Here is an 11,311-nt window from a genome sequence, read left to right on the forward strand (position 1 = left end):
AGCGTCGCGGGGCCGTGGGTGAGGCGGACGTTATATTAGGGCGAGACGTAATTATTTCCTTTCTGAAAATTTCCATTACTTAAGACGCCTCTGAGAGAGAGAGAGAGAGAGAGAGAGAGAGAGAGAGAGAGAGAGAGAGAGAGAGAGAGAGAGAGAGAGAGAGAGAGAGAGAGAGAGAGAGAGAGAGAGAGAGAGAGAGTTTCACTAATGATCATTGCATGGAGACAAATTACCTGGCGCCCGGTCCACCTGAGCTACGTAATTACGGCAGGTGGACCGTTCATTGTAAACAAATCCTGGTGACCTTCAGGCGAACCCGTGCGTAAAGGTCAGACTCGACAGGGACGGAAGGAACACACACACACACACACACACACACACACACACACACACACACACACACACACACACACACACACACACACACACACACACACACACTCGCGGTCGCTTCGGTTGCGTGCAAGGAACGTGATAAAACTGAGTAGGAATGACTCAGAGTCGATACATTATTCTTCTTCCTTTTGTTGTGGGAGTTGGATTGAAATTTAAGCTTGATTTTGTAACACTGGTATATATTACTATTCCTCGCTTCTTTCCTTCCTTCCTTCCTGTCTGTCTCTTTGTCTGTTTGTCCGAATATGTTAGTTTTGTGCTAGTTTCGCTCAAAATTATGTGTATAGATATTTTTAGAACAAGAAATTTAAGCAAAACAGTTATCTAATTATTATTTTTTTTTTTTTCATATATCTAATACTGTTTTTTTTTTTTTTTCGCTTCCCTTTTTCTTCCTGTCTATCTGTTTGTCCGTCCGGTTAGATTCTGTTCCTAATGACGAGTTTAAGGATTTTTTGATTTTTTTTTTTCAGTAAAACATATTCATCTACTCTTTTCTTCATAGCACCATTATTTTGCAAGATACAAATAAATACATATCATTAAAAAATATCCATCGTATTATTGGTATTCTTAAAAATTAATGTCAGTTACTACTACTACTACCACCACCACCACTACTACTACTACTACTACTACTGCAACCTTTAAAAACGATGATTTAAGCCCCTTCCCAGCACATGGCTCCCGCCCACCGCCACATTCCCTCCCTCCCTCCCTGCCTCCCAAACGCTGACACTTCAAAGACCTCCCGTGTACGTTTGAGCCGTGTACGCACCTCTGATTCACACTGACACACACACACATACACACACACACATACACACACACACACACACACACACACACACACACACACACACACACACACACACGAGTCGCACGGCCAGAAATACACATGAGTCAAAGCCACACGCGCACACATCCACACGCCAACTGTACACACACAGAACAAGCGTACGTACATATGCATAATAGAAGATAGCGTCACTGTTCTGACTAAATAAGGTGCACTCGCTAAAGTCACTGACCGCCATGGGAGAGAAAGATTAAAGGAAGATACTTGGGAAAACAATGAAAAACGTACATTAATTAGAGGGGGAAGCTAATAATTTGAGGTGTATTGTAATCGTGTTTGATGTTTTGTACGATGGTGGATGAAAGGATGGTGATAAAACAGTGACTCAAAGACATTAGGAAAGCCTGGGGAAAGAAAATAATTATGAAACACTGACTTATTATCATTAAGAAAGGCTGGCTAAAGAAGAGAAACTATTGATGAAACAGTAACTTTACATATCAGGAAAGTCGGGATAAAGTATAGAGAATATTGATAAAACTGTGATTTCTAGAGATTAGGAGAGTCTAGATAAAGAAAACAATAAAACACAAGAAATCAGTGAGTATTAAAACATGGGAGTGGCTGGATAAAGAAAATAATAATAAAAAGATAAAACTGATTCTTAAACAAAGGATCGGCCGAATAAGGAAAATTATGAAGAAAAAAACTGAATAAAATACTCCTAAATACTGAAAAAAAAAACTTAGATGAAGAGGAGGATTATAAAACACATCCAAAACAGTGATTTCTTCCTATTCCCCTTCGCGTCAATCTTAAAGACCCGTATTTAGGAACTCTGCTCTCTCATCACGAGTATTTTCAAAGGCGGCACAAATTATTACCCTAATTCTCAAAGTTTTTCTTCTTATAATAACAAAGATATATTGTTAATCTGTCACTAGAACCATAAAAATAAAACACTTGAAAACCCGTGTCACTTCAACTAGACTCTTTTGAAATGTAGTGGAGTTGCAACAGAGAAGTATTTCCAATTATCGTCCAAATAAAAAGTACACACACAGGCTTCCTGATACACGCCCCGTTCTCCCGTCATTCAAACATACGGTGGTGGTGGTGGTGGTGGTGGCGGCAGAGCAGGTCAGATCACCATAGCTTTTCCTCTCCTCGTGTTCTTTGCAGTCTCTCCGTGTTAAGAATGAGCGAATATTCATCCTTTCTCAGTGAATCACGTGCGGACTTGCCACCACCAGCGCCACCCACGAGAGAGAGAGAGAGAGAGAGAGAGAGAGAGAGAGAGAGAGAGAGAGAGAGAGAGAGAGAGAGTCCTGCATCACGTGGCCATCCCTCCCTCTTCCTCCTCCCGCTTTTTTCTTCTTGCTTCCTCTCTCTCTCTCTCTCTCTCTCTCTCTCTCTCTCTCTCTCTCTCTCTCTCTCTCTCTCTCTCTCCTGTGTGTGACAAAGGAAGAAACAGATAACGACGCACACACACCGAAAGAGAGAGAGAGAGAGAGAGAGAGAGAGAGAGAGAGAGAGAGAGAGAGAGAGAGAGAGAGAGAGAGAGAGAGAGAGAGAGAGAGAGAGAGAGAGAGAGAAATAAAAATTGCAACTGCAGAGAACGGAAGTGGGAGGAACTGAAGATTAGATTAGTTCTCATCCCCTCTCTCTCTCCCTCTCTCTTCTTCCTCCATCCCTCTCTCCTCTTCCTCTATCCCTTCTCTTCCTCAATTTCTCTCTCCCTCGTGCTTGTAATAAATAATATTTGCTCGTGTGTGTGTGTGTGTGTGTGTGTGTGTGTGTGTGTGTGTGTGTGTGTGTGTGTGTGTGTGTGTGTGTGTGTGTGTGTGTGTGTGTGTGTGTGTGTGTGTGTGAGAGAGAGAGAGAGAGAGAGAGAGAGAGAGAGAGAGAGAGAGAGAGAGAGAGAGAGAGAGAGAGATTATTCATTGTTTTGCAGTACATGAAAAAAGTTTACTCTCTCTCTCTCTCTCTCTCTCTCTCTCTCTCTCTCTCTCTCTCTCTCTCTCTCTCTCTCTCTCTCTCTCTCTCTCCTGGCACCGTGATGTCATGGATGAGGGCCACGGGTGATGCCAGATGCCCGCTGTGGTAGTTGGTTGGCACTTTCAACCAGCGTGGAGGCTCTCTCTCTCTCTCTCTCTCTCTCTCTCTCTCTCTCTCTCTCTCTCTCTCTCTCTCTCTCTCTCTCATATGACTTTAAACATGCTATCCCGCACATCTGAGAGAGAGAGAGAGAGAGAGAGAGAGAGAGAGAGAGAGAGAGAGAGAGAGAGAGAGAGAGAGAGAGAGAGAGAGAGAGAGAGACGTGGCACCACTGTCAATAAAAACGTGCGTATTCGAAGTGTTGTCTATCCGGTGGTACTACAACTACGATTACTACTACTACTACTACTACTACTACTACTACCACCACCACTACTGCTATTACTACTACTACTACTAATACTACTACTGTCTGCCTCTTTGTCCTTTTAATATCTATTTCATTTACTCCTCGTCTCTGTCCCACTTAGGTCACTTTGTTTTGTTAGCTTTCCCAGAACCACTTCTCCTCGTGTTGTGTTTTGTTGTTGCTGTTGCTGTCATTATCTTTGTTATGTTTACAGATCCTGCGTGTTATGTTGTTAGTGCTGTTTGTTATGAATGTTCCGTTTAGTTTTATATTTCTCTCTCTCTCTCTCTCTCTCTCTCTCTCTCTCTCTCTCTCTCTCTCTCTCTCTCTCTCTCTCTAAAGTCTAATGAATAAGTGTCCTGTATCTTTCTTTCCAGATTCATAACTTTTTCAATCAAGATTTACTAAGTGTGGCATGCTATCTTTGACTCATTTACCCAAAACTAATGTAAAAAAAAAAGTATCGTACATTTTATATTTTTCTTTTTCTCTCATTTTAAACAGCTGAGTTTAAAATATCCTGCGTCGTTATGTTTCTTGTACGGTTTATCATGCATGTTATTACATTATATTCTTATTTCTGATGTAAAGCAATTATCTACGACTACTAATTAGAAAAAAACTATCCTACAATATTTTCCTCTACCTAATTTTTCATTCATTTAATGATTCCACTTATGTTTCTAGTCTGTTCGTTACGCATGTTTTTAGTTTTAATCTCTTTAAGTAATAGGCCATGAGGTATTACACAATCTGGGGTTTTCCTATGACGCTGTTGTTATGTAGAGAGAGAGAGAGAGAGAGAGAGAGAGAGAGAGAGAGAGAGAGAGAGAGAGAGAGAGAGAGAGAGAGAGAGAGAGATGGTAAGTCCCAACAACTATCAACCAACACCACTCACTACGTTTTCTTTCAAGCCTACTCATTTTCTTCTTGTGATGCTAGTCCGAGTTACTTACATGTATTTCATCTATTACAACTACTACTGTTATTACTACTGCTACTACAAATATTTCAAAATTCGTGTTGAACCAGATTCCATATTATTTTTTTTAAGGGATGACTGGATACGTGTGTGTGTGTGTGTGTGTGTGTGTGTGTGTGTGTGTGTGTGTGTGTGTGTGTGTGTGTGTGTGTGTGTGTGTGTGTGTGTGTGTGTGTGTGTGTGTGCGCAATAACAAACACACACATCCCTATAAACCTCTCCTGCTTGCAACACTCGACTATTTTTAACGACCATGTTTACACTCGTTCGAAAACCCGCGGGAATGGAAACGGGGCGGGGGAAGTTGCCCGCCCCGGAGGAACACCGCATACCAAGCCACAGTCGAAACCCGAACGCGGAGTGAAGGGAAGAGGGAGGAGATAAGGGTGAAAATGATAAAACTAATACGAAAGGATGTGAATGTAAGTACAGAGAGAGAGAGAGAGAGAGAGAGAGAGAGAGAGAGAGAGAGAGAGAGAGAGAGAGAGAGAGAGAGAGAGAGAGAGAGAGAGAGAGAGAGAGAGAGAGAGGCACCAGAATTTTATATAAAGAAAAACGTATATGGTATTAATTTTGTAACTCCAATTCATAACTCATTCAGATTAATAATTTCGTAAGAACTGTGATTAATTTAGTTGCTTCAAGAAGGATGAGTATTTTCTACATAGAATCTCAAATTTTATAAGATGTACTAATATTAGTGAGAAATATGCTATCACACGTGATTTAAAAATGGTAATGAAAAACCATCCTATACTTTTCCTTTTGTAATTCATAACATGTTTTTCCTATTAAGATTTAGGTGTGGCATGCTATCTTTCACCCATTTTAAAAATAAATACTAATGAGAAAAAATAAATAAATAAAACTGTCTTGCATTTTATCTTTTCTAATTTGTAACATTTTCGTGTGCAATACTTTTTTTTTCATATTCATAGAATTATCCATAAGTACTTATGAAAAAAGCTGAACATTCTATTATTAACTTTGTAGCGCTACCCCGCAGAGAATTATTCAAAGGTACTCGCAAAAAAAAAAATAAAAATATCCTACTCTTCCCCTCAGATGTCCCTTTTTCCCCCTCTATCACTTCTTTCCCTCAACCTCTGGCGCTCCCCTAACAAAAACACAACAGGAAACCGAACACAAATCAACGTTACTTAAGGTCAGTACAGCATTACTCAAGACTAGAATAACAAAGCCAACAGTAACACGAAACACCACAGAAAACACACAAGAAAACGTGCGTATGTATTTCTTAGAGTGAGAGAGAACGTCCACCCTCCTTTTCCCCCGCGTCACACACACACACACACACACACACACACACACACACACACACACACACACACACACACACACACACACACACACACACACGGCTCCTCTCAGTACATTTCGCTCACCGTCACCTTTTCACTCAGTGGACGTGCTGATTACTCTCTCCTTAACTTCTTAACTTCCCCCGTGCACTGCGTCATTCCCTATAATTACACACTCACCCGAAATAATAATAATGACCTTCTCCTGTTCTCCCACTCCCTCTCTTTCTTTCTTCCTCTTTCCTTCGTTCTCTCAACAGTTTCAACAGTCCGTCCAAGCCACTGAACTCCAGAAGCCGAAGAAAAAGACAAGGGTTTGGAATGTTTATGGTGTTATGATTCTCTTTTATTCAAGGATCGTGTTCTTAATTAGGTTTACGGAGCCGTCTCTAGGTGCCAGTGTGTTTGAACAAGGAGTGTTTGTTGGTGTGTGTGTGTGTGTGTGTGTGTGTGTGTGTGTGTGTGTGTGTGTGTGTGTGTGTGTGTGTGTGTGTGTGTGTGTGTGTGTGTGTTCGTGGGTGTGTCTTTGAGTTTGGATTTCGTTAGAAGTATGTGTGTTTGAGTCTGTTTTGAGTAGTAATGGTGTTAGTTAAGAGTTTCTGCTGGTAGTTTGGTGGTGATTCTCTCTCTCTCTCTCTCTCTCTCTCTCTCTCTCTCTCTCTCTCTCTCTCTCTCTCTCTCTCTCTCTCTCTCTCTCTCTCTCTGACGCCTTACGGAACACCCCCTCTAGATAAATAAACACCGACAGACAGACAGACAGACAGACAGACAGAAGATGAAACGAGAGAAACTGAAAACTGAAAAAGAAAAAAAAAAAAAGGGAGGAAAAAAAAGGCATCGTTGCAAGTCTGACAGATGGTGTTCGAGGAGATGGTAGTAATGGTGGTGATGGTGATGGGGGAGGGGAAGGAATGAGGAGTGACTGGGCTTTTCATTAACTGTTTTCTTGGAGGTAAATATTTACTTATCATCTCAACAGAGTGTCTCACCTTCCCTTCCGGTTTATGAGTTCCCAGTGTGGTTCTCTCTCTCTCTCTCTCTCTCTCTCTCTCTCTCTCTCTCTCTCTCTCTCTCTCTCTCTCTTACTCATTGGCTGATTAGCTGACTCACTCACTGTCACTGGTAGGTTGAAACAGTGGTCTTGAGTTTGTGGATTGCTTGAATGACTGACTGAATGAATGAATGAATGAATTACTGAATATCTGACTGCCTGAATGACTGACTGACTGACAATGAATGAATGGAGAAATTGCAGAATATCTGACTGAATGAAGAAGTGACTGAACAAATAAATGAGTGACTGAATGTATCTAACTGACTTACTGACTGAATCTTTTGACTTACTGAGTGACAAAATAAGTAAATTTATAACTTACTGAAGGACAGATTGAATAACTCAACTGCCCACCAGAGTAAACTTGACTAAATAACCTAAAGACTGGCGTAATTACTATTGGATGCTAGAGTAAGCTTGACTAAATCACTTGCTGACTGACTGAAAGAATTACCTAACTGAATAACAAAGCCAAACCATTCACTGACAGACAACCTTCCTTCCTGAATGAATGACAAACTTGCTAGACTGGTTTCTGAAGCAGTTACGTGGACTGGTTGATGAGCTGACTGGCTGAGTGAGTGTGGGTGAGTGTGTGCGCGAGCGAGCCAGCAGAGTGAGCGAGCGAGTGACCAGCTGGTGGACAAATTACAGAACGTGTTAAGTCTCAGGGGTGCAAGTAAAAGTGGCCAGGTACAAAATCACCTCTCATGTCGTACCGGAAACTTGAACAGGTGCACTTAACTGAGCGTTGGTGAAGAAAAACACGACTTGAAATGTGAACGAAAAAGAAACATGAGCGATGGAAAAAAAGAAAAAAAAAGTATCTTGGGACGGAGGGAGGGAAAGGAAGTGAGCGGTAAAACATGTAAAAGAAGTTGTAAAAGAAGTAGATGTGGTGGTGGTGGTGGTGGTGGTAGAAGAGGAAGAAGCAAAACAAGAAGTAGAACAAGAAAGGAAAACAAGAACAATAGAAAGAATGAAGAAAACAAGAACAAGTGGAAGAAGTAACTTGAATGCATGAATGAAAATGTAACAAGAAGAGAGAGAGAACAAAGAAGATAATTAAAGGAAGTGAAAGTTGAGACACACACACACACACACACACACACACACACACACACACACACACACACACACACACACACACACAGAAAGTTTCCTCGACACCACCACCAAAACGTTGCAACACAAACGAACGCAACGTGGACACTGATAACAGATAACAACAAAATGCCAGCCCAGATAACATTAATTACTACGTTGTTATAAGTCGTCTCTTGACATTAGAAAAAATCCCATCGTGAATAATCGGACTTCCTTCTCCTCCTCCTCCTCCTCCCCCTTCCCCTCCCCCTCCTCCTCCTCCACACCCTTCCAGATGGCACCCCACGTCGCAGACCGGAAGTCCCCCTCCCCCCAAGACTTCCGGTCCCCCTTCTCTGTAAACTAAGATCTACTTCCGGTGAGAGAGAGAGAGAGAGAGAGAGAGAGAGAGAGAGAGAGAGAGAGAGAGAGAGAGAGAGAGAGAGAGAGAGAGAGAGAGAGAGAGAGAGAGAGAGAAGGAAAAGAAAAGAATCGAACCTCTTGTCTTTCTCCTCTCCTCTCCTCTTCCTGCTCTCCTCTTCCTCCGCTTCCTTCGCCCATCAGCCCAGGAGACGTTATATGGATCTGCGGTTGGCTGGTCAAGAAAGGAAACAAGAAGAAAAAGGGAAAGAGGAAGTGGTGGAAGAAGGAATGAATGACCATGGAAAAGGAGGAGGAGGGAGCGAGAGAAAGAAGATAATGCTAATACTCGTGTTTCCTGATAAACTGGAGGAGAAATGTAATGGATAAAACATAATTCCGTTGATGTTCAGATTTTTTTCTTCTTTTTCCACATTGATGGTCGCGAGGCGCTGATGCACATCTCGCGGTCACGCTACGGCGCATCTCGTAGCTTCGAAAACTCGCGTTCGAATCAATGAACGAGACGCCGGAGAGCAGGAGAGCAGAGGAAGAAAGAAAGAAGCAACAGGTTCTCAAGAGTCCTCATCCCCAACAAATCAATTCCTCTCGAAGCTCCGAATATAGCGGAGCATTGTATTCACTGGCTTAAAACGCAGCTCAGTTCATTAATTCAGGCCTAACCCCGCGGACGCCTCTCCCCTTATAGGCGTCAACACTTTGCGCCGATGGTGAGGACTGAGCGAGCAGAGAAAACGAATCAGATCGCGTGAAGCAAATACGGGTTCGCGAAGCCGCTAAAGATTCAAAACCCGCCCGCAGCCTCTGAGCTAATCACCGAATGGAATCTTTGTGTGAATTTCAATGGAAGGGAACCTAATACTGCGTCAACACGGCTAAGATTCCCCCCAACACACACACACACACACGATCGACCACTTTGAGAGCAAACTCATTGACTCGCACCTCCCGTCCTTCATTCATAGGAGCGGCGATAGTCACTTAAAATGCAGAATGAACAAGAAGAAAGCGTTCATTCATTCTAGGTGAAGCTACTACCCTTAGCCACCCCACCACCCACAACATACCGTGCACGCACACCCGACCACGTGCACGGCATACATACACACAGGCATACACGTTTCAAGCCCAAAAGAGGATATGGAGGAAGAGGATGAGGGTGTGGAGAAGGAAAGAGAAGGAGGGAGAGAAGATGTAAGGAGGTATGAGGGATGGGGGAGAGGGAGTAGATTATCCCTCCCCCTTTTCCTTCCCACTCCCAAGAAGGGACCCACACCAACACCTCCCTTCCCTCATCCTGACCACCTTCCTAAAATCTTCCCTTCCGGAGATACAAATAAATCTTAAAAACTAAAGGTGAAAAATAAAGGAGAAAGACGGACGGTGGGAGAAGAAGAAGAAAAAGAAAAGAAGAAGAAGAAGAAGAAGAAGAAGAAGAAGAAGAAGAAGAAGAAGAACCTGGGGAATTCTTAGGGCTTCAATCACTCCACAAGATAGTAACCAACCAACCAACAGACAAACAGACAGACAGCACCCATCGCACCTGTCTTCCTTAACATTCCGTTCTCTCTCTCTCTCTCTCTCTCTCTCTCTCTCTCTCTCTCTCTCTCTCTCTCTCTCTCTCTCTCTCTCTCTCTCTCTCTCTCCCCTTCAATAACAATAATAATAATAACGATGATAATATACCCTACTACTACTACTACTACTACTACTACTACTACTACTACTACCACTACTACTACTATTACTACTACTTCCCCCTCCAGGCAGCGGGCAACCCTCCTGGTGCGTGCCTGCGCTCTCCGCGACGCTATTGTTCCAGTTCTTCCCGTGACGTCATTAGTAAACAAACCACTTTTTTCTTAGTCTTTCCTTCCTTTTCTTTGCGTATTGTGGAATTTGCGCCGCGTGGATGCTCTCTCTCTCTCTCTCTCTCTCTCTCTCTCTCTCTCTCTCTCTCTCTCTCTCTCTCTCTCAGGAATGTTGTTATGATTCAGCTTTTTCATTCTCTTCTTAATATTCGTCTTATTTTTTCTTTCATTCTTTCCTTTTCTTCTGCATTCCATTCAATTACGTTTTTTTTTCTTCCTGCCTCCCCTACCACTCCTTTTCTTCTCCCTCCTCCTCCTCCTCCTCCTCTAGAACTTCACACCACCGGAAGTATCCCCCGCCGCGTCTAACGACCACTCTCTCTCTCTCTCTCTCTCTCTCTCTCTCTCTCTCTCTCTCTCTCTCTCTCTCTCTCTCTCTCTCTCTCTCTTACAGTTTTGATTTAAACCTGAAATCAAAGACCGCAATATTATAAACTCTTAATTCTCTCTCTCTCTCTCTCTCTCTCTCTCTCTCTCTCTCTCTCTCTCTCTCTCTCTCTCTCTCTCAACCGGAAGCAGCTTCTTTCAGCGACAAACGAAGTCTCCAAGGCACTCCTCTTTCTCTCCCTTCCCTCCATCCTGCACTGAATGGGAGATGGAGGGCCGGAGGGAAAGGAGAAGGAAGGAAGGAAGGGGGAGTGGAAGAGGAGGAGGAGGAGGAGGAGGAGGAGGAGGAGGAGGAGGAGGAGGAGGAGGAGGAGGAGGAGGAGGAGGACGAAGATGCAGAGTATTTGAGAAAGATCTATAAGCAATGACGTAATGTTGAAAATACGTATTTTTAGCTCCTGTGAGAGAGAGAGAGAGAGAGAGAGAGAGAGAGAGAGAGAGAGAGAGAGAGAGAGAGAGGGGGGGTAGGGACCTGATATCAGGTGGAAAGGTAGATAAGAGCAGCGCTCTCTCTCTCTCTCTCTCTCTCTCTCTCTCTCTCTCTCTCTCTCTCTCTCTCGACATTCAGCCTTGGAGCGACAGAGCGTATTTCCTGTCTTCCCTTCCCTTCCTTGCCCCTCCTCCTC

At 43.1% G+C, this 11,311-nt stretch overlaps 1 protein-coding gene across 1 annotated transcript in view; it reads right to left on the bottom strand.

Moving 5' to 3' along the window:
* LOC135091056 (dual specificity protein phosphatase 7-like) overlaps positions 1–11,311 on the bottom strand; it is a 31,939-nt gene that overhangs the window by 5,350 nt on the left and 15,278 nt on the right. The gene's annotated exons all lie outside the window — the stretch shown is intronic.

The sequence above is a fragment of the Scylla paramamosain genome, chromosome 36 (genome assembly GCF_035594125.1).
Source record: "Scylla paramamosain isolate STU-SP2022 chromosome 36, ASM3559412v1, whole genome shotgun sequence".
NCBI lineage: Eukaryota > Metazoa > Arthropoda > Malacostraca > Decapoda > Portunidae > Scylla > Scylla paramamosain.